This window comes from Pseudorca crassidens, chromosome 13 (genome assembly GCF_039906515.1).
Source record: "Pseudorca crassidens isolate mPseCra1 chromosome 13, mPseCra1.hap1, whole genome shotgun sequence".
NCBI classification, from domain to species: Eukaryota; Metazoa; Chordata; class Mammalia; order Artiodactyla; family Delphinidae; genus Pseudorca; species Pseudorca crassidens.
In genome coordinates this window covers 72,135,599-72,157,912 of record NC_090308.1, presented here as the reverse complement: position 1 = coordinate 72,157,912, position 22,314 = coordinate 72,135,599, and the positions used below count along the sequence as shown (strand labels likewise).

At 41.8% G+C, this 22,314-nt stretch overlaps 1 protein-coding gene across 6 annotated transcripts in view; it reads right to left on the bottom strand.

Annotated features, from left to right (window-relative positions):
* The window catches only part of IBTK (inhibitor of Bruton tyrosine kinase), a 92,229-nt gene extending 91,743 nt beyond the window's left edge, over nt 1–486 (bottom strand). For 5 of the 6 annotated variants that reach the window (XM_067702696.1, XM_067702698.1, XM_067702697.1 and 2 more), the window contains exon 1: nt 271–485. The gene's annotated coding sequence lies outside the window, so the exon portion shown is untranslated. Of the gene's footprint in view, nt 1–270 lie in introns of all 6 variants that reach the window. The other variant, XM_067702702.1, reaches the window with a different exon arrangement.
* Between the last annotated feature and the right edge of the window lie 21,828 nt (nt 487–22,314).

The window sequence follows — 22,314 nt, the reverse complement described above, 5'->3', positions numbered from 1 at the left end:
CCGCCCGCACAGACCATTCATTAGCTCCGGGCGGCAGCGGGGAGGCGGCCGCCGGAACCCGGGCCCCGCGGCCGGCCCCGCGCCGCCTCTCGCTGAGCCCGACAGCCTCGGCGCCGCTGCGTCCCCTCCCCGCGGCCCACCCGGGACACCGGGGCCCGCGGTCACCCGCACCCTCCGGAAAGATAACACTGTCCCGTCGCCCCACGACTCAAGGGACGCCGTTGCCTCTGCCCGTTCCGCACGGTCGGGCCGCGCCGAGCCCTCCCTCACCAGTCGCTAGATGAAAATGCTCCGGTGGTCTCCGCGGGGTGGGCACACGGTCGCGCAGGGACTCATCCTCAGTGAAGGTAGCAGAAGAAAACGAAGGGCGCCAGTGGAGGCCGGTCCCCAGGCCCGGGTCAGCTCCGGAAGCGGCTGCAGCAACAGCCGCCGCGTCTACAGACGTCTAGAGAAGGGGCAGGGAGGAAGGGCCGGCACAGGCGGGACCCAGGAATAAGGCGGGCGCTGATTGGCTGCGGCTCGTGTATGCCTGTGGAGGATTGGCTGGTGTCTGCCCAAAAGGCCTCGCGTGGCAGCGCCTAAATTATGGTCTTTCCTTGGCACCCTAAAGGAACTTGACTCCTCCGGCCTTGGGGCAGCCAGCAGTAGCCGGGGGCAGGGAAAGGCCGCGGCCGAGGACTCTAGGCCAACGGGGGGTGGTGGAAATGTCCCTCCACCACAGGGTCAGCAGTCGCCCAAGGAGAAACCTCCCTCTCCCCGCAACTAGAGACTTGGAATCCTGGATAAACCCGGGTGGAGAGACTGAGTTCTGGGGACCTGGACGGATGCCTTGGTCACCACGCAGCAGAAACCACAGGCGTAGGCATCTTGCACCTAAGAGAGTTTCCTCCCGTCGCCCTACCAGTGGGGTCAAAGGAAAGCCCAGGGCGTCGTCTCAAAGAGTCTCAGCCTCGCCTCTCCCACCCCCGGTTTTTCCGGGGTCATTCCCTGGGTCAGAAGGCGTCACTACTTTCTTAGATCACTGTTTGGGGCCAGCCGCCGAGCCGGGCCAAGCCACTCACCAGGTCACGCTACTCAGTGCCTGATGCCAGGCTCGTACTACGCTTTTTACCCCTTAACTCTGCCTCCAAGGACCGTTTTAAAAATGGTCGAGTGAAAAAAATTAGGGAGGACAGCAAGTAGCCAATAATCGATACTAGGATAGCGAAAGGGAAACATCCTGCCTGGTAAGGCCTGAAACAGTAGGCTCCCAGTAAATGTTTGTTCAGGGAGGGTTACTGTAACTCAGAACAAACAACACTAGGAGTCAGGAGGTGTCTGTGCAGCTCTGCCACGTGGTCAATTATGCAAGTCACTTAGTCTCCACCTATAGAACGACGGAGTTGGCAATAAGACGTCGTCTTAAGGGCTGCCCATTCAGCTTCACTCTTTCTGGAGCCTGCCTTGCGGAAGCCCAAAGCCACACAGCTCGTTAGTGAAGGGGAAAGGAGAATAGCTCTGCTGCTGCCCCTCCCAGTACAGTGTTCTGTCTCTTTGGCCCTTATTCTAAGTGCCCTACTTCCTTCTTTGACGTGTAACAAAAACTATTTTGTAATGTTAAAATTGAGTGATTTTGAAAATAAGCTGTGTACGATGACTTTTACATTCGTGCACAAAGAAGCTAGCAATGGCAAAGTCAATAATGTAAATGAATGCATTGACCTAAGGTCAAATCTTTTTATCAGTGTCTGGACAAGTTAATTTGCTTTTTTGAAGCCTCAGTTTCCTCATTTGTAAAACAGGAGCAATAATGCATTTTATGGTTGTGAAAATGTAATTATATAGAGATATATCACACTTAGAGTGCCTAGCACATAGTAACACTTCCTAAATGGTAGATGTTACTTTTTATAAATAAGTATTTCCTTAGCAGCAGAATTATTCCAATTCCATTCCAATTATTCCATTCATTTTAACAATAGCCAGTGTCAGGCACTTGTTGTAAGCCATAGGGATCCAATAGTGAACAAAACACTTATACACCCAGATAATCCCCCACATAATAATTTTCGGGACTTCCCTGGTGGCGCAGTGGTTAAGAATCCGCCTGCCAATGCAGGGAACAAGGGTTCGAGCCCTAGTCTGGGAGGATCCCGCATGCCGCGGAGCAACTAAGTCCAGGCGCCACAACTACTAAAGCCCACGCGCCTAGAGACCGCGAGCCATAACTACTGAGCCCACGTACCACAACTACTGAAGCCCGCGCACCTAGAGCCCGTGCTCCGCAACAAGAGAAGCCACCGCAATGAAAAGCCCCCGCACCACAACGAAGAGTAGCCCCTGCTTGCCGCAACTAGAGAAAGCCTGCATGCAGCAATGAAGACCCAACGCAGCCAAAGATAAATAAAAATAAATAAATCTATAAAAAAGAAAAGAATTTGCAACTTTTACAAGAACTGCAAATAATACTATGATAAATTTAATCTAACTTCCCAAAGAAGTTGAACTAAGACTGGAAGAATGAGTAGGAGAGAACCAGATGAAGTGGGAAAGAAAGAACGTTGTACGCCAAGGGATGTGGAATTGCTCCCCATTTTCCTGGAAAATCAGGTGCCTTCAAAGACACTGGTAATTTGCAGGACAGAATATTGAAATGATTAGGAAATAGTACAAATGAAGTACAATTCAATTTCATTTGACGTATTGTAGATGTGTTTGGTGAAGGAAGAGATCAAAATTAGCCATTTTTTTTTTATTTTTATTTTTTTTTTGTGGTACGCGGGCCTCTCACTGTTGTAGCCTCTCCCGTTGCAGAGCACAGGCTCCGGACGCGCAGGCTCAGTGGCCATGGCTCACGGGCCCAGCCGCTCCGCAGCATGTGGGATCCTCCCGGACCGGGGCACAAACCCGTGTCCCCCTGCATCGGCAGGCAGACTCTCAACCACTGCACCACCAGGGAAGCCCCCAAATTAGCCATTTAAAAAATAATTCTGTTTGTGTTTACACATAGAAGAAAGAAGAGATAGAAATATACCAATAACAATGATTATCTCTGTGGGGTGGGTTATGGGTGATTTTTAATTTCTATAATTTTGAATTTGTCATTTTTATTTGCACTTTTCTTACTTGATTAATTAAAAAAAATCAAAGTTAAGAAAAAATAACTGACTGGAGTTTCTAAAGTAGGCTTAAAGCAAGAAATAAATCTAAGGACGGTTTTAGAAGACTGCAGTGATTTAGAGAAGAAGTAGGGGAATAGGCCAGGCATCAGGAATGGAGTTTGAGATAAGGCCAAGATAGAGCACTGCAGAAGTGTTTAAGCCACACCATTTCCAATACACTCCCCAAATGCCATTTTTTCCAAATAAATTAATCGTTCTGTCCTTCATAATGAAAATGTATTGTGCTACCACTGAAGTTGTTTAGAGATAAGGAATGCCAGTGCTGTGCCTGCTTCAGCTGGTGACAGAAGAAAGAATATCAGAACTTGTATGTTTGCAATGGCCCAAAGCCCAGACCTGTTCAGGTTCTGCAGGAATGGTTACCAATACAGGAAGATCAGCAGTGCAGCTGGCCTACAGATGACTAGAACCTTATTGTTTGGCCTAATTATCTTTTACTTCAAACTGTCTTCCATGTGAGAACACTTGGCTGGAAGCAGCTTTCTGACACACACCTCAGTGTGACCATTAGGGAAGATAGCACTGAGCCCTCTGCCTCAAGCGCAAAATTCCCAGGTGCCCCGATGTACCCTGATATTGGCTCAGATTAGGTGAGGACTCAAGGGTATCATGATTGACAACCCTCATTAGAGTCCTGTGGTTGAAGCACAGTGACAAGTAGTTTCCCAAAAGAAGACAGGGTACACAGCAGATGAAAAGTAGACAGCTAAAGGGTGTTTCCATGCTATTAGCTCCAGGGGCTATGGTCCCAGCTGCGTTCTTCCTATGTAATGATTATCCTTCCAATTCTCACTTAGAGGAGGCCACCTCCTCACAAATCTGTGACGCCTTCCCGGATGCCCTTTCCCAACAGTTATCCCGTCTTCTCTACTAGTTCTATAGCTTATTCATATTACTGTGTCTCACTGTGTTGTTTTTAGATTTATTCATTTCACATGTGGGTGCAGTAAAAGCAAAGGTTCTGAAGGCAAACTGCCGGAGTATAAAAGTTTACTCCCATTCTTACTAGCTGTGAGACCTAAGGCACGTTATATAACCCATCTAGGCCTCACCTCTAACATGGGATTAACGGTACTTCCTTCACAAAGGCCTTATGAAGTTTAATGATTTGATATATGTAGAGCTCTTAGTGCAGCTGTTAGCAACTAATAAAAGTTTACATCCCTGAACTCTTCTGGATGAATATATTTGCATGAGAGAGTTTTGAGGGGTGGGATTGGGAGACCCAAGGAATGACCCACAAGATGGCAGTGTTTGAATATAACTTTAGAACTATATAAGCTTGAAAGCAGAATCCACCAATAAATCTAAAAATTCTAGGCAAATACTGGAGAAATTCAAGACAAGTTCAAAGTCTACATGAGACAAGCAAAATTGTAAGAAATCAAACCAATAAATCTGGCAAGCTTAGCACTCTTTTTATAATCAGAACAAACTCTATCTCCCCTTTACTATGAGAATTCGTAGGGCTCTTTTCCCAGCCCATCTTACTTAGAATTGATCGTGTTCCTTCTTTATCTAACTACATGATTAAATCAGGTCGTTGTCACCACTGCTTCCTTAAGAAGAAGAAGAGGGAGTTTGATTTAAAGATTTAAGGAGAAAAGAAAGTTTGATTTAAAATGGCAGACTGGACACATACTACAACGACATACTACATGCCACATACTACATACCACAAATCCCTAGACCTGGCGGGAAAGACATTTTTACAACTGAATTTGTGTGTGTGTGTGTGTGTGTGTGTGTGTGTGTGTGTGTTATGCGGGCATCTCACTGCTGTGGTCCCTCCCATCACGGAGCACAGGCTCCAGACGCGCAGGCCCAGTGGCCATGGCTCATGGGCCCAGCCGCTCTGCGGCACATGGAATCCCCCAGGACCGGGGCACGAACCCATGTCCCCTGCATCAGCAGGCGGACTCTCAACCACTGCGCCACCAGGGAAGCCCTACAACTGAATTTTAAAATTCATAAATAAGAGCACTGGAAAACAAAAGTTTAGCTATTGATGGTCCAGAACTTAGGAAGATTCCCTGAAAGATGGATAGGAGGCTGGATTGGACAGTAGAAAGTAGTAACCCATAAGATACCATAAGCGCACAACCTGCCAAGACTGAATCAGGAAGAAATAGAAAGTATGAACAGACCAATCACAAGCACTGAAATTGAAACTGTGATTAAAAATCTTCCAACAAACAAAAGCCCAGGACCAGATGGCTTCACAGGCGAATTCTATCAAACATTTAGAGAAGAGCTAACACCTATCCTTCTCAAACTCTTCCAAAATATAGCAGAGGGAGGAACACTCCCAAATTCCTTCTACGAGGCCACCATCACCTTGATACCAAAAGCAGACAAGGATGTCACAAAGAAAGAAAACTACAGGCCAATATCACTGACGAACATAGATGCAAAAATCCTCAACAAAATACTAGCAAACAGAATCCAGCAGCACATTAAAAGGATCATACACCATAATCAAGTGGGGTTTATTCCAGTAATGCAAGGATTCTTTAATATATGCAAATCAATCAATGTGATAAACCACATTAACAAATTGAAGGAGAAAAACCATATGATCATCTCAATAGATGCAGAGAAAGCTTTTGACAAAATTCAACACCCATTTATGATAAAAACCCTCCAGAAAATAGGCATAGAGGGAACTTTCCTCAACATAATAAAGTCCATATATGACAAGCCCACAGCCAACATCATCCTCAATGGTGAAAAACTGAAAGCATTTCCACTAAGATCAGGAACAAGACAAGGTTGCCCACTCTCACCACTCTTATTCAACATAGTTTTGGAAGTTTTAGCCACAGCAGTCAGAGAAGAAAAGGAAATAAAAGGCATCCAAATCGGAAAGGAAGAAGTAAAGCTGTCACTGTTTGCAGATAACATGATACTATACATAGAGAATCCTAAAGATGCTACCAGAAAACTACTAGAGCTAATCAATGAATTTGGTAAAGGAGCAGGATACAAAATTAATGCACAGAAATCTCTGGCATTCCTATATACTAATGATGAAAAATCTGAAAGTGAAATCAAGAAAACACTCCCATTTACCATTGCAACAAAAAGAATAAAATATCTAGGAATAAACCTACCTAAGGAGACAAAAGACCTGTATGCAGAAAATTATAAGACACTGATGAAAGAAATTAAAGATGATACAAATAGATGGAGAGATATACCATGTTTTTGGATTGGAAGAATCAACATTGTGAAAATGACTCTACTACCCAAAGCAATCTACAGATTCAATGCAATCCCTATCAAACTACCAATGGCATTTTTCACAAAACTAGAACAAAAAATTTTGCAATTTGTATGGAAACACAAAAGACCCCGAATAGCCAAAGCAAGCTTGAGAACGAAAAACGGAGCTGGAGGAATCAGGCTCCCTGACTTCAGACTATACTACAAAGCTACAGTAATCAAGACAATATGGTACTGGCACAAAAACAGAAATATAGATCAATGGAACAGGATAGAAAGCCCAGAGATAAATCCACACACATATGGACACCTTATCTTTGATAAAGGTGGCAGGAATGTACAGTGGAGAAAGCACAGCCTCTTCAATAAGTGGTGCTGGGAAAACTGGACAGGTACATGTAAAAGTATGAGATTAGATCACTCCCTAACACCATACACAAAAATAAGCTCAAAATGGATTAAAAACCTAAATGTAAGGACAGAAACTATCAAACTTTTAGAGGAAAACATAGGCAGAACACTCTATGACATAAATCACAGCAAGATCCTTTCTGACCCACCTCCTAGAGAAATGGAAATAAAAACAAAAATAAACAAATGGGACCTAATGAAACCTCAAAGCTTTTGCACAGCAAAGGAAACCATAAACAAGACCAAAAGACAACCCTCAGAATGGTAGAGAATATTTGCAAATGAAGCAACTGACAAAGGATTAATCTCCAAAATTTATAAGCAGCTCATGCAGCTCAATAACAAAAAAACAAACAACCCAATCCAAAAATGGGCAGAAGACCTAAATAGACATTTCTCCAAAGAAGATATACAGACTGCCAACAAACACATGAAAGAATGCTCAACATCATTAATCATTAGAGAAATGCAAATCAAAACTACAATGAGATATCATCTCACACCAGTCCGAATGGCCGTCATCAAAATATCTAGAAGCAATAAATGCTGGAGAGGGTGTGGAGAAAAGGGAACACTCTTGCACCGTGGTGGGAATGTGAATTGGTTCAGCCACTATGGAGAACAGTATGGAGGTTCCTTAAAAAACTACAAATAGAACTACCATATGACCCAGCAATCCCACTACTGGGCATATACCCTGAGAAAACCAAAATTCAAAAAGAGTCATGTACCAAAATGTTCATTGCAGCTCTATTTACAATAGCCCGGAGATGGAAACAACCTAAGTGCCCATCATCGGACGAATGGATAAAGAAGATGTGGCACATATATACAATGGAATATTACTCAGCCATAAAAAGAAACGAAATTGAGCTATTTGTAATGAGGTGGGTAGACCTAGAGTCTGTCATACAGAGTGAAGTAAGTCAGAAAGAAAAAGACAAATACCGTATGCTAACACATATATATGGAATTTAAGAAAAAAAAATTTCATGAAGAACCTAGGGGTAAGACAAGAATAAAGACACAGACCTACTGGAGAACGGACTTGAGGATATGGGGAGGGGGAAGGGTGAGCTGTGACAGGGCCAGAGAGAGTCATGGACATATATACACTAACAAACATAAGGTAGATAGCTAGTGGGAAGCAGCCGCATGGCACAGGGAGATCGGCTTGGTGCTTTGTGACCGCCTGGAGGGGTGGGATAGGGAGGGTGGGAGGGAGGGAGACACAAGAGGGAAGAGATATGGGAACATATGTATATGTATAACTGATTCACTTTGTTATAAAGCAGAAACTAACACACCATTGTAAAGCAATTATACCCCAATAAAGATGTTAAAAAAAAAAAGATACCATAAGCATATCTTATGGATGGCTATTATAATAGCAGAAAAATAGACTTTGAGACAAAAAGTATTACCAGAGCTAAAGAGGGATATTTAATAATGATCAGAGGATCAATTTCTCTGGAAGAAATAATGTGTGTGTACCTAACCATGAATGTGGATGTGCCTGATAACAGAACTTCAAAATATATGAAGCAAAAACTGACAGAACTAAAAGAATAGCTCCATAATTATAATCTCAGCGATAAAGACAACAATTGAACAAAAAAATCAGGAGATCCATAGATAATTTGAACAAGATTGTCAACCTCTGTAATGGTTGTGACCGCTACGATGGTTAACTTTATGTGTCAGCTTGACTGGGCCATGAGGTGCCAAGATATTTGGTCAAGTATTATTGTAGCTGTGTCTGTGAAGGTGTTTCTGGATGAGAATAACATCTGAAGTGGTAAACTGAGTAAAGCCGGTTGCCCTCCCTAATGTGGGTGGGCCTCGTCCAAACCTTTCAAGGCCTGAATAGAAGAAAAAGGGTGAAGAAAGATGGAGCTCCTCTTTCCTGGCTGCCTTAGAGCCGGGTATCCATTTTTCCCTTCCTTCGGATTTGAACTGAAACATCAGCTCTTCCTGTATCTCTGGCCTTCAGACTGGGACTGGAACTACACCATTGGCTCTCCTCGGTCTCCAGCTTGCCTGCCAATTGCAGATGTTGTGACTTGTCAGCCTCAATGATCACTTGACCCAATTCCATATACATAATCTGTTCTGTTGGTTCTGTTTCTCTAGAGAACACTGACTAATACAGCTTCCTTGATGTTTAGCTGTTCTCACATTCAATGACTGCAGAATACATATTCTTTTCAAGTGAACATGGTCCATTCAGCAAAATAGACCATATACTAGATCTTAAAAGAAGCCTTAATAGAGTTAAAACACTTGGAATCTAAAGAAAGTTGAATAGTATTTCATACTGAATAAAAAAAAAATACAACATAACATTTGTATGATGCAGCTAAAGTAGTGCGCACATACAGAAATTTATAGCTTTCAATATTACGTTAGTAAAGAAGAGCGATCAAAAATCAGTCACCTAAGGTTCCACATTAAGAAGCTAGAAAAAGAAAAGTGAATTCAAAGTGTGCAGAAGGAAGAAAATAACGATAAGAGCAGAATTCAATTAAATCGAAGAGAAAAAAAATAGAGAAAATTAGCAAAACTGGAAGTTGTTCTTTGAAAAGATCAACAAAATTGATAAGCTCCTTGTCAGTTGTTAAGAAGAAATAAAAATTGAGAACTGTCAAGAATTTCAAGGGTTTGAGATCGTACCCTACTTGGAAAGCTAACCAGGTTAGCCTGCCACAGTTTCATGGCTGCTGGCGGACTAAATGAGATTCCTGGGCCAGAGATAGGACTTTATTGCTCATGGCACAGCAAGCAGAATGAGCTTTATGTTTGCATCACTTCCTTTAGGCCCCCAAATCCCTCAGGAATAATATAGATGTTGCCCAAGTAGACGTTGCAAATGTAGTGAGTCGGCATCCCAGCTAAGGAATTCCAAGCTTAGGGAAACTTAATATTTTAAAATATACTGCAAGCAAACCTGCCTATTTTTTGCCCCTGAAGTAGAAATTATCTTTATTATACTGGACAGTAAATAAACCCGTCCTCTAGTCTGGAGGAAGCCACTATCACTATTTACCAAGGCTATTTGCTATACCAACAATATCCTTGAGAAGGTAAGTGCTCTCCTCACAAGATGTGCAGAAACATGAAGACATGTAAGCAGATAGGGTTGGGGGTGGGGGGGTTCCCTGGAGAAAGAGAACCGGGCATGGCTTTCTTGACACAGAGAAGCCATTCTGGACCTAAGCCATTTTGTGATCTAAGCCTGCACAATGCTTATCCCTAACAGATCTCAGTAATTGAGATTTTAAGGGAACAAAAGAATGCAGGAACAAACAACTGTTATCAGGCAAGACAAGTGAAAATAACAAAGATAATAAATCAGCTGTAAAGACTCCCAGTTCTGTTACAGTGATAAAGGTTAGCCTGAGGCACATTCTTGAGCTCTTTTGCAGAATTCAAACTCCCCCCACCCCCACCCCCACGCTCAACCACCAGGTCAACTGGAACTAAAGGAATGAAGAGGTTGATGTTGACATTTTCTGATCCCTGTGACTTCAATCAACTAAAGCTTGGACTCTGTTAATATTTGCCCCAATTCTATGTTGAATTCTCCTCTGCTCAAGCCCCTTCATGAATATGAATACACTGCCCCACCCCTTCACTGAATATGCATGTACCCTTAGCAATTTTGCTGTTTAGGGAGACAGTGCTTTGGGAAAGATCCCTGGTATTCTCCTTACTTGCTGCAAGCAATAAATCCTTCTTTCTCCCGTTCTTTGGCTTGGTTGTGTCTTTTGACTCAATAGCCACCAAGAGGCAAACCTAGTTTTCAGGTACCAGAAACCCATGGGTAATAGTCTCTCAATAAGAATCCCAATTACCAGTTCAGGAATGAAAGAGCAGTCAGCACTACAGATCCTACAGATGTTAGAAGGAAAAAATAAGAGACATCAGAAACAACATTACGTTAAAAAATCAGAAGAGTGGTTTGCCTTTGAGGAGTTGGGGATAGGGTATGAGAAAACTTTCTGAGGTGGTAGAAACACTTTGTATCTTGACAGGGGTGTGGGTTACAAAGGTGTAGCATTGTCAAAACTCAACAAATATACACTTAAAATTTGTGAATTTCATTGTTTAAATTTTACTTCAGAAGAAAGAAACACAGTAAACAATGTGAACTTTAGCAATGATTTTTATGCTGAAACATTTAGGTGTAAATTGACACCTGCAATTTACTATGTAATGCATCAAGAAATACAATTTGTATAAAAAGATGAATAGATGGTAGATATGTGATAAAACAAGTATGTTAAAAATGTTTACTGTATAATCTTGGTGGATATATAGTTGTTCACAATGAAATTCTTCCAAATTTGTGGTATGTTTAAAATTTTCAAAATAAAAAGTTGGAGGAAAACAGACTTAAAAATTATATAAATCAATTACAATGTATGGACTTTATTTGGATCATAATTTGGACACATAAGCTGTTAAAAAGAATGATGAGACACTAGGGGAAATGTGAATGCTGGCTGGTTACTTGTTAATTGTTTTTATGCCTGTGTAGGAGATGCTGTCAGTTCCCAGGTCCCATGGTCACACACCCTTACTACTTAAGGGCATGCTACCCAGAATTCAGCTGTCAGCATCTGCATCTCTTTGCTGAGGGCTTTCTCTGCCTGCTGGAACCTTTGCCTGCCCTTGGGTGTCTGCAAATGCTGAGGAGTTAATGCTTGCCAGAGCAGCTTTCTGCCAATGTCTAACTTACAACCTTCCCTTTGTCTCACTTCCCCCTCTTCCCTCTTGGGTCCCCCTCTCAAATAGACTATTTGCATTCAAGTCTTTGTTTTGTTATTAGTTTCTGGAGGCACCCAAAGTATGACATTGGGATAATGGCATTTTAGTTATATTTTTTTTAATTCTTCATTTTTGGAGATATATATTGAAATATTCACAGATAAAATTATATTTGGGGGATCTGTTTCAAAATCAAGTGTTTGTAGGGAGAGCAAGTGGAGTTATGGATGAAAGAAATGGCAGAATCATGATACTGTTGAAGCTCAGTGATGGACATGGGTGTTCATTATACATTTCTGTCTACCTTGTATATGTTAGAAATTGTACTAAATGACCAGTAGGGGCTGATGATGATAAAGGGAGGTCTGTTAAGAACCTTGGGCACAAACTCTGGCCTGGGCTCTATCAAGCAGACCCACCTGAGAAAGACATTGGTTTAAAAGTTGATCAGAGAACCTGCACATGAATATTCAGAGCAAATTTATTTGTAATACTTCCAAACTAGAAACAACCAGAATGCCTTTCAGTGGGTGAACACTTAAACAAGCTATGGGATATCTGTACCTTGGAACACTAGTTGACAATGAAAAGTAACTAACTTTTTATTGTTAACTAACACAATAGTTAACATCTGAAGATCTGAATAGTTAGATCTGAAGAGTTAGGATCTGAAGGGTAATATGCTGAGTGAAAAAAAGCCAATCTTAAAAGATCATTTATGACCGCATTTACATGACATTCTTGAAATGATAAAAGCATAGAGACAGAGACAGATGAATGGTTGCAGGGGTTAAGGACAATACGCAGTAGGTAGGGTAGCACAAACGAGATTTTTATACAGTGATGGACCAGTTTTGTATCTTGTTTTTGGTAGTGGGAAACTATATATCTGCGTAGATTTGTACACTCAAACTCACTCACACACATACACATAAATGAATTCATGTAAAAGGGACAAAATCCGAATAAGGTCTATGGATGGTACCAACGTCAATCTCCTTGTTTTGCTTGTGTTGTAGTTATATAAAATGTAACTATTGGGGGAAACTGGGTGAAGTGTATAAGGGACCTCTCTGAACTACTTTTGCAGCTTCCTGGGAATCTATAATTATTGCAAGATAAAAAAGGTTTTCTAAAAAGTAAAGAAATGGAAATAAAGTTTTAAAAAAAGGGCATCCAGATTTCAAAGGTAGTTAGGGTGAAGGCCCTAGGACTTAAGTTCCATATCCAGTGTTGACAGTGCAAAAGAACAAGCTTCCATTCCTCTATCCAGAAGCAGAAGGGATACAGTCTTCACTGGAAAACCCAGTAGCCTAGTTAGTACAGGCCCCGTAGCGTGTAAACCTGATTATAAGGCCCTCTCAGAAACTGTAAGGTGCCCAACATCTTAATACATTCCTTTTCTGCTTAACTAGACAATGCAGGCTCTGTTTTTTGCAGCTTTGAATGCTGGCTGGTTTTTATTCTGATGGTTTCAACTGCATATCTTAATTTTCTGAGGGATTTGAAGGGGTGATAAACAAAGCTAAAGTGTATCTCTACACACTGAAGCCACTGAGAAATTGATATCATGCTAGAAAGTAATAAGGATATGCAATATTACTCAAGAATTTCTTTGTTTTGACCCTGATTAGAGCTGCTTGGTTACCTCTAGAAGCAGAGAGAACTGGATGGAGCTTAGGCTGCCCTGCAACGATTGGTGGCCCTCCCTTTCTGAGGTTTTTTGTTATTCTGAAATCCCTAAGAAGCCAGAATTCTTGCCTGTACTTCTGTGTCCAGAAAATAGATTTTTCTTCTGTAGCTTACTCATGATACGCAGCACCGCCCTCCCTAAACCCCCTGAGTGGCTCATCCTGGTTTCCAGATGAAAGGAAGACTATGCCTGGGAAACCTTCCTGCTTTTAAGCAGAGCTTAAGTGAGGGCTCTGAAAGGGGGATGCTGAACAGAGCTGTACCATTGCCCTATACAGTAAGCAGATCGGGAGTGGAAAAGAGGACGGGCAAAGGCCCACAGAAGCAAGAGAACAGACTGAAACATGTAGTTCAGAAAAAAGGAATAAGACTTAGAGAACTTATCTTGGCCTACGTCAAAGAAGGAAGAAGAGAGCCAGCATCTTTAAGGACCTCATTATTTCCCCTGTTACCTTTATGACTGCTTTGCATTCGATGTGTATGTGGTTTTGGATCCTTGCTGGTGTTGGTCATTTCACTTAATTTACAAATTAGGTACAGCTTTTTTTTTTTTTTTTTTTTTTTTTTTTGCTATATGCGGGCCTCTCACTGTTGTGGCCTCTCCCGTTGCAGAGCACAGGCTCCGGACGCGCAGGCTCAGCGGCCATGGCTCACGGGCCCAGCCGCTCCACGGCATGTGGGATCTTCCCGGACTGGGGCACGAACCCATGTCCCCTGCATCGGCAGGTGGACTCTCAACCACTGCGCCACCAGGGAAGCCCAGGTACAGCTTTTAATGTGAAGAAATTCATTTACAAAGTTTACAAGAGCAGAACCAATGGACAACTGCATTTGAATGAAAGTTTTCTTTGGTCCCAAAACAGAAAAGGCCATTTTTATTATACATTTGTTTCTTGATCCCAGTTTTAGGTTTGGAGGTAAAATGTAGCTGAATAAGCACTTTCTAAAAATTTACTTAATTGCCCAATAGACCTGCCCCCAAATGGAGGTGACAAGAGAGGATCAACAGAGGTACGCGTTGTGATGTGTATAGCAGTTTCTTCTTCACAGCTTTGTTCCTTCTATATCTTCTAAAACTTCCACCATTAGATATTTAGATTTTTGACAAAAACCAAAACCAAAACAAAACAAAAAACAGGGAAGTTGGGGGTAGCTTTGGGTCAGCCAAGGTCCACCATTAATTATCAGTATCATTGCCTACTTTTCGTCGGTGCTTTCCAGTTTGGAAGTTACTTTAACACCCTTTGTTTCCGATAATGATTTTGCTTCTTAGCAACAATCTTGAGAAAGAAGTAGGGGCTTACATGATAATCAAAAGGTTTAACATTTTAAAAAGGTGATGCCCAAAGGGGCTAAGTAGATTTTTCAAGGTCACAGAGCTAGTAAAACGATCCCTCATCACTCAGATCAGAAGCAGAGTAAGCCTGCTGCCCTCTCTCATGCTAACAGATTAAATGAGAGAAAAGAGCCCTGGGGAATTTCCTCTAATCACCCCACATTAGCTGAATAGCACAGATTACCTTCTACTTCTTCTCAAATCCCACCGCATTTACCATCTGTAAAATTCACCTGAGCTCTTCCTCATACTTTGCCTTGTCTTTCTTTTACGAGTTGAATCGGTGAATGGGTGAATGGGGTACGCGTATGCTTTAACTCCCTCGTTATATAGTACAAGTATTAGAAACAGGAACCTAGACTTCTGTATTCTCACAAAATTTAGCACAGTGCAATGCTTATAAATAATTTTTATTTGAATTTAACTAAATTAGATAATAGCATGGAAAATACAGACTTTGGCCCTGAGAAGATAAAATAGAGAAAAGGAAAATTTTAATAAAGGTATACCAGGTACTTTTGTGCCTATGGAGTCTATTACCACCATTTAAATCATCCTTTTGCTAAGATACTTAATTCCCTGACCTTCTTAGTGCACACGCCCACCTCAATTCAATCATAACACTGGATCATCCTACACGTACCCATCAGTCTTCTTCACCCCTTACCTTGGCTAGCCTAGAAACAAGATAACAAGCAACAGAAAGAGGAACACACACTTGCTTAAAGAATGAAAGGTATTTGGACTGAAAAGCTCGAAGGTAAAACTGCCTTCAAATGCGGCTTGATCTTACAGCTCAAATGATGGGAGCAACACCAAGCTTCTCTTTGTCTTTTCACTCTGCTCTCCTCAGGGCTGGCTCTATTCTCGGGCCAGGCATTGCTCCATTGCCTTCTAGTGTACAGCAGTGCTACTGAGAATTCTGAGGCCATTCTTGTTCCTGGTCCTTGGTATGTGACCTATTTTTCCCCATTGGAAGCCTTAGGGTTCTAAAATTTCAAAATAATCTTTCTTCCTCATATCCAGCAGGGAAAAACAAATATGTGTCCCAGTATTCACAGCAAAAGTCCTAGGTCGAGTGCCCACCACTGAACCAGTCACTCTGGGCAGGTAATTCAGATAAACTGATCATTTTAAGCTCTCTTCTGTGTTTCCATATTGGAGCTAGAAACGGAATCAATTTCCCTGGAATCCCATGGATCCCAAAAAGAAATCAGTAGCTACTGGAAAGGGAGAAATAGATACTAAAGAAATAACTAACGCGTTCTCCACTTTCCTTTATCTTAACTGATGGGTGTTACTAGAAGAAATCCAACAACTGTGTAATTCACAAATGAAAATTTGTGATCTCTAATGGCTGCAGGATTCTCGTGACATTAATCGTTCCCCCTCCTTCATAGTTGGCTCTCTACTAAGTGCTCTTCCTGGGCTTAGTGATCAAGTATCTCTCTTCACAAAAACAAACAAAGCTTAACTGGAACCAGTGCCACTTAACTATGACCTTGTTTATCTCCCCTGCAGCCAAGCACTTGAAGTCTTCACACAGTGGAAATCATAATAAAGTGAGACAAAAGCAAGATCCCTGCTACCCATAAGATATCAATCATCCCACTTTCCCAGCTACCACGAGTGATTACTACTTCTTTACCAACCTTCCGTCTAGTCTGCCCTCCCTGCAGATAAGATTTATTGAGGTATCCAATCATAGAATTGCTCTCCCTTTTTGGTAGTCAGTAAACCCCTATTTCCTTATACTCTCTCCCAAGTTACCCAACTAATCCAGTAAAGCTGGATTAAATCCAGCTCAAATCCAACAAATCGATTCTTTCTAAGGCCCCCTTAGAGAAACACCGCTTGGTTCCTCATGGTGAGTGTTCATTCCTCTTGCAGTGAGTAATAAACCCAACTTGTTTAAATAAACGTATGTACCTGGTGGTCTTTGGCTGGAGGGTGTTGGCAGCCCTTACTGTATCCATTGATGTAGTCACTGAAATCCATTAAGTACCCTTCAGTTCTCTTCTGAATTACTCCAACATCCTCAAAAAATGGTTTTCCCTGTTCTCAGTCGTATTTTCTCTAATCTATTCGGAAACTCAGATCTAATCATGTCACCTCCATGAAGGATGAAGTCTAAATATTTTAGCTTAGCCTGTGACACCCTCCTTACAATCACAGCTCCTGTCGTATTAGTCACCACCTCTCCAACTCCAATTCCACGCACCACCCATGACGAATTTGCTCACAGCTCTTCCAAAGCATTTTTCTGAACTCTGGCATGGCCTTTGGACCTCTCTGACGCCTGGAGAATCTAGCTAGTTTTCACTTAATTTTTACTTCTTAAAGACGTGGCTCAAGGACTTCCCTGGTGGCGCAGTGGTTAAGAATCCGCCTGCCGATGCATGGGACACGGGTTTGAGCCCTGGTCTGGGAAGATGCCACATGCTGCGGCGTAACTAAGCCCGTGCGCCACAACTACTGAAGCCCACACGCCTAGAGCCCATGGTCTGTAACAAGTGAAGTCACCGCAATATGAAGCCCGCGCACCGCAACGAAGAGCAGCCCCTGCTCACCACAACTAGAGAAAGCCCATGCACAGCAACGAAGACCCAACACAGCCATAAATAAATAATATAGTAAATTTATTTTAAAAAAAAGGACGTGGCTCAAGCATTTTGTCCTGAGAAGCCTTCTTGGATACCTCTGGGAGTCATTGGTTTGTGTGTATTTCTCTCATAGAATGTACTGTAATTACTCATCTCTTTTCTCTATGAGGCTGCCAACTTCCCAAGGCCCATTCCTTGTCTTATTCCTCCTGATACCCTCCCACAGGGGATCATACCCAGGGTTCTTCCCCAATGTTTGAAAATGAAAGTGGGGAATGGGGGTAGGGTGCTCAGGGATTGAGAACAGCTTTGTGGATGGGGCTCAGAGATGATAAACGTTTTGCAGTTTACGGGACAATCTGGCACAAAGAATTATCTCCCCCAAAATGCCAATAGCATCTCCATTATAGCACTACTCAATGCTCTGCGGTGACCTAAATGGGAAGGAAATCCAAAAACGAGGGGATATATGTATACATACAGCTGATTCACTCTGCTGTACAGCAGAAACTAATACAACATTGTAAGGCAACTATACTCCAATAAAATGTTTTTTAAAAAAGGAAGCAACACCCTAGGTTCTCAATAGGTATTTGTTTGTTGAAGGAATGATAAATAAACACGAATGAATAAGTAAAGTAACGTAAAAATGAAAGAATAAATTAATGAATAAATGAAGAGGGAGAAAAGTAGGGGGCACTGTATTTGGAGATGCAAGTGTACCCCAAGGGGAGGTATCGATTGGCAAATTCATGCTTTGACAACTTAAAATTTTCCCCTGGTCATATTTGCTTTCTCTTTCCCCCTGGGATTGTGAGGGCAAGATGCAAAATTAATTGAAAGAACTAATTAAAGTGAATAGATTCATATGAAGATATCTGTTGGGGGAGATAAAACCAGGCTATCTTGGTGGGGGAGGGATCATTTATTTCGCCTCTGACATTTACCTCACCTTTTTCAAGACAAGACATCTTAATTCTGATTTAAACTTTATATCCAACCATTTAACCTAAGACCCATTACTTGCAGCTTATTGTTGCTACAAACTAAAATCCCCAGGGAGCAGACACGCCGTTATGGTTTTATTACCAATGTAAGTACTGTGTGACTCACATCCTCCCTTGAGGGGAATCTCAGCTAGGTAAAACTTTTTCTGGAAAAACTTTGTCATTAAAGACATAGGCACTGAATCAAAAGCTAACTGAATCAAAACTGTGGATAGTTTAATCTGGGATTCTAGACCCATTTAGTGCATAAATAATGGGTACCAAGAGTCTTTTATGCAAGGATGCCAACTGTTTCTGGGTCCCAGCGCAATTATTTCTAGTTTTGAAGGCAGTATTTTAAAGTCCCTCGATTTACTCACATACTCAATGACAAAAAAGATTTCATTGTAATACCAATCCATAAAATATGAGCTGATGTTCATGATCTAACCTGTACCTCAAAAAATAAAAGGCATCCTTAAAAATCTTTTTTTGTTTTAAATCTTAAAAAAATTTTTCTATTCACACTTTTCATGGGAATACTTTTCTAAACTTCTTATTTCACTGGAGAAAATCACAGCCAAGTCTTCTCATAAGCATGACCAGGAAGGACTTCTGTTCATTTAAATAATTGTAGACCCCGCACTTTAAATGTTCGATTTCTTCATTTATTGGTGGTAAAATGAAATACTGCCATAGAAGAGAGACAAGGGAATTGTGGGGCTATAAGCAAGAGATCACAATCAGTTGAGAGGATCAGAGTAAACTTCTAAACTGAGTGATTTGTACAGGAATGTAGGGATGAATAGGATTTGGGGGAGCATCTGAAAGCAATCTCTTATTTCCATGATTGCCAACATTGTGGAAAATTGTGAAAGACTTTGAAATGTACCCAAAAGACCTGGCTGACTTCAATGGAAAAACTAGGTGAACTGGCTCATAATATTGGGTTACTGGGCCTTTCATTGTCTGTGAGCTATTTTACAACTCTATTATTTGTACATAGGTGATAGCAATGCAGATAACTCCTGTTCATAGAAAGACAATCTGTCTGCGGGCAGCCTAGTGCCTCTCTACTACATACATTCGGTGCACGCACCTCAAGTAGACTCCTGGTGCCCGAGTCCTAGTGCCCAGGTTGTCAGAAGCACTTCTACTGCCTCTCACTGAGGTCTCTTGTTGCAGAACTTGATGTCCAAGCAGGCTTGGATGGCTTTTCCTGTGGAACACATAATATCTGTCCTTCCAAGTTCCTGCCCACACACCAACCTCTCACTCCTGTGTCCCTAACACACAGGAAACACCCTGTCCCTTTTTTGAATATACAAGTTAAACTGTCTCTTTAAGAAGATATAACCACAGACACTGGATTCTAGACCACGAAGATACAAATATCTCTTTATGTTCATCCCTATCCATCACCTTCTTTTAGTACCTGAAGCATAAAATTCCCTCTGAGGATGAGAACTCTTACACAGGGGTCATTGGTACCTTCAAGTTCTCGGAGTAGGAAGTTGTCTCATAAGATGAAATGTTCTTTTGCTTCCTAATTATGTCCATAAAATCCAGGAAATTTTAATAAGAAACCTAGATAATTTAGAAATATTTTTTGGAATCACAGACATGCTTTAAAAAATAATTAACCATTATTACACTGTTTCCAGTTTTATGAAAATGAAACAGCCTTATAGTTGCTGCCAGTCCTGAGTTCATTGTGATAAAAATGGCCCTAGTTCCCGGTTAAAGTCAGCAACCTGTCAGTCCACTCTCTTCAGTAGATGTCTTCTACTGCTGCAGGCAAGAATTTGTTTTAGGTGCTATTTTGTTCATTAATAAAATCATATACCAGAAACTGACCAGTGTCCCAGTACTGTGTTGCAAACAGCTTTCCATCAGGAGTGGGATCTGAAAAAGTTATTTCGTAGTGAGGGCACAAAGCCCACGGCCCAGCATCTATGCCTCCTCTATTCACACGTCATTGACAAGGGTGGAGCAGAAAGAGAGAGATTGTGAGAGGAGGGTCTTAACTATTGAGTCTCATGATTCTACTCTTAAGAGCAGCATAAAATAGTGTCTAATAGGTTACCAGAAAGTTCAAGCACTAAGAGAAACCAGAATGACATAGAAGGCAGGCTTTTCGTACCGTATGCCCAGGAAAACTCTGAGTTAATGCCCACCCAGAGAGAAGAGAAAGAGATGCCAGGACAGGCTATGTATTACTTTAATTGAATCTCTGTATGTGATTTGATTAAGAATTTTGAAGCAGGGGTGGGGGGCTGGGGGATGGTGAGGCATATTTAGGGTTGCAATACAGAGCATTCATCACAACCTTGCATCGTGCCATGTTCCGGTTATGTAATTATGAAATAATTGAACTGCCCTCATAAAATTATATAAATATTAAATGATTACATTTGAGAAATGAACCGCTTGACCCTGCTCAGTTCCTAACCCATAATAAACTTGGCACCACTGGAGAGGGTTGGAAGTGAGACAAAAAGTGAGCATGGCTTGGCATCCTTCCACTAAAATTCCTGCTGTGGAAGGGTGGCCCTTTCAAAGAACACCAGAGGGCTTCCCTGGTGGCGCAGTGGTTGAGAGTCCACCTGCTGATGCAGGGGACACGGGTTCGTGCCCCGGTCCGGGAAGATCCCACATGCCGCGGAGCGGCTGGGCCCGTGAGCCATGGCTGCTGCGCCTGCGCGTCCGGAGCCTGTGCTCCGCAGCGGGAGAGGCCACAACAGCGAGAGGCCCGCGTACCGCAAAAAAAAAAAGACCAAACTGGTATTGAATTTAAAGATCTTAAAAACAACTACTTCAACTTCACCGCATGTCAATTCTTTTATATTTTTCATGAAGATTGTTGACATTATTTTTATTTTCATAATGAAGAATTTAAGCCAAAGTTGTAACCATTTTCAAGCATTAAGAAAGGATAGAGAATAATACAACAATCATCAATATCATTCACCGGCCTGTTTCACCGCATGTCAATTCTAACTACCAATTATGACATTGCTGCTAATGCCATCAGCCAACCGGGAGGCTTTGAATTGGGGGAGTAGGGGGATTCGAAAACCACAGAGATCAAGAGACCACTATCCTGTTTCTGAAAAGGAAAATTCTATAGTTTAGCCGAAATTAAGAACAGAGGTTTTGAGCCCTTTTTAATTGAAACTGCTTTAGACAGGTGTACCTCATTCAGTTACTCATTGTAATTAACACAGTAAAAGGATAGTACTGGGCCCCAAAATCCGCTCTCCTGAAACGTTCATTTTCATCATATTCATTTTCACAGTTATGAATATCTTAAGAAGAAAAGATTAAGACCAAAGAAATCCTTTTGTAAGCACCAGGGAACCATGAGAGGAAGACCAAATTTATTTACGGACACATTTCCAGATGATGGGGTTGTATTGGGAAATTTGGGATTTCACCCTCTGACTCCACAGATACGTATCTCAGCTGACACTCTATGAGGTCTGACAGTCATCTATTCAAGCAGCTCCTATTATTTGAAGCATTTCAGACTTGCCCAGCATGTTTTATATTTCAATTCACTTTCGTGTCTATCAGTTTATCCACAAGATCATGACAGAATGAAAGAACGCACAACTGGAAGAGGTCCTGAGAAATGCATTCGAGGTCTCTGAGGTAATAAGCATGGTTAAGGACTCACCTCTGTCACCAGTCAGGAAGCAGGTAATGACTGACACATGCAGATTGGATCCGCTTCTCAGTGCTGCTACCAGAGAAGAACCCGGCTATGAAAGGCAGAAGTACTTGCGAAACAGCAGCTTATACCTACAGATCGAGATGGATTCCTGGTCCTGGAAGTATCTCACAAAGCCAAGCCAGCCTCAGTTCCAAGTGAGAGATCAGTCTTTGAAAGGGCGCGCTGATCCTGGGAAATAACAAATAGATTAGACCACAGTTTCTGATTTGACTATCATTTTTCTCATTGTTGCTTTCTTTCTCTATGTGTGTGGGGGGCAGCTGTTTATTGACTTTGAACTTTGCTAGCATGGGGCCAACTTCTAAAACTCTGGTGTTGTCCACATAGAAGTATATCTCTTTAATAAATATAACGGATGGAACTTTGTACATATTCATATATTTAACATTTAAAA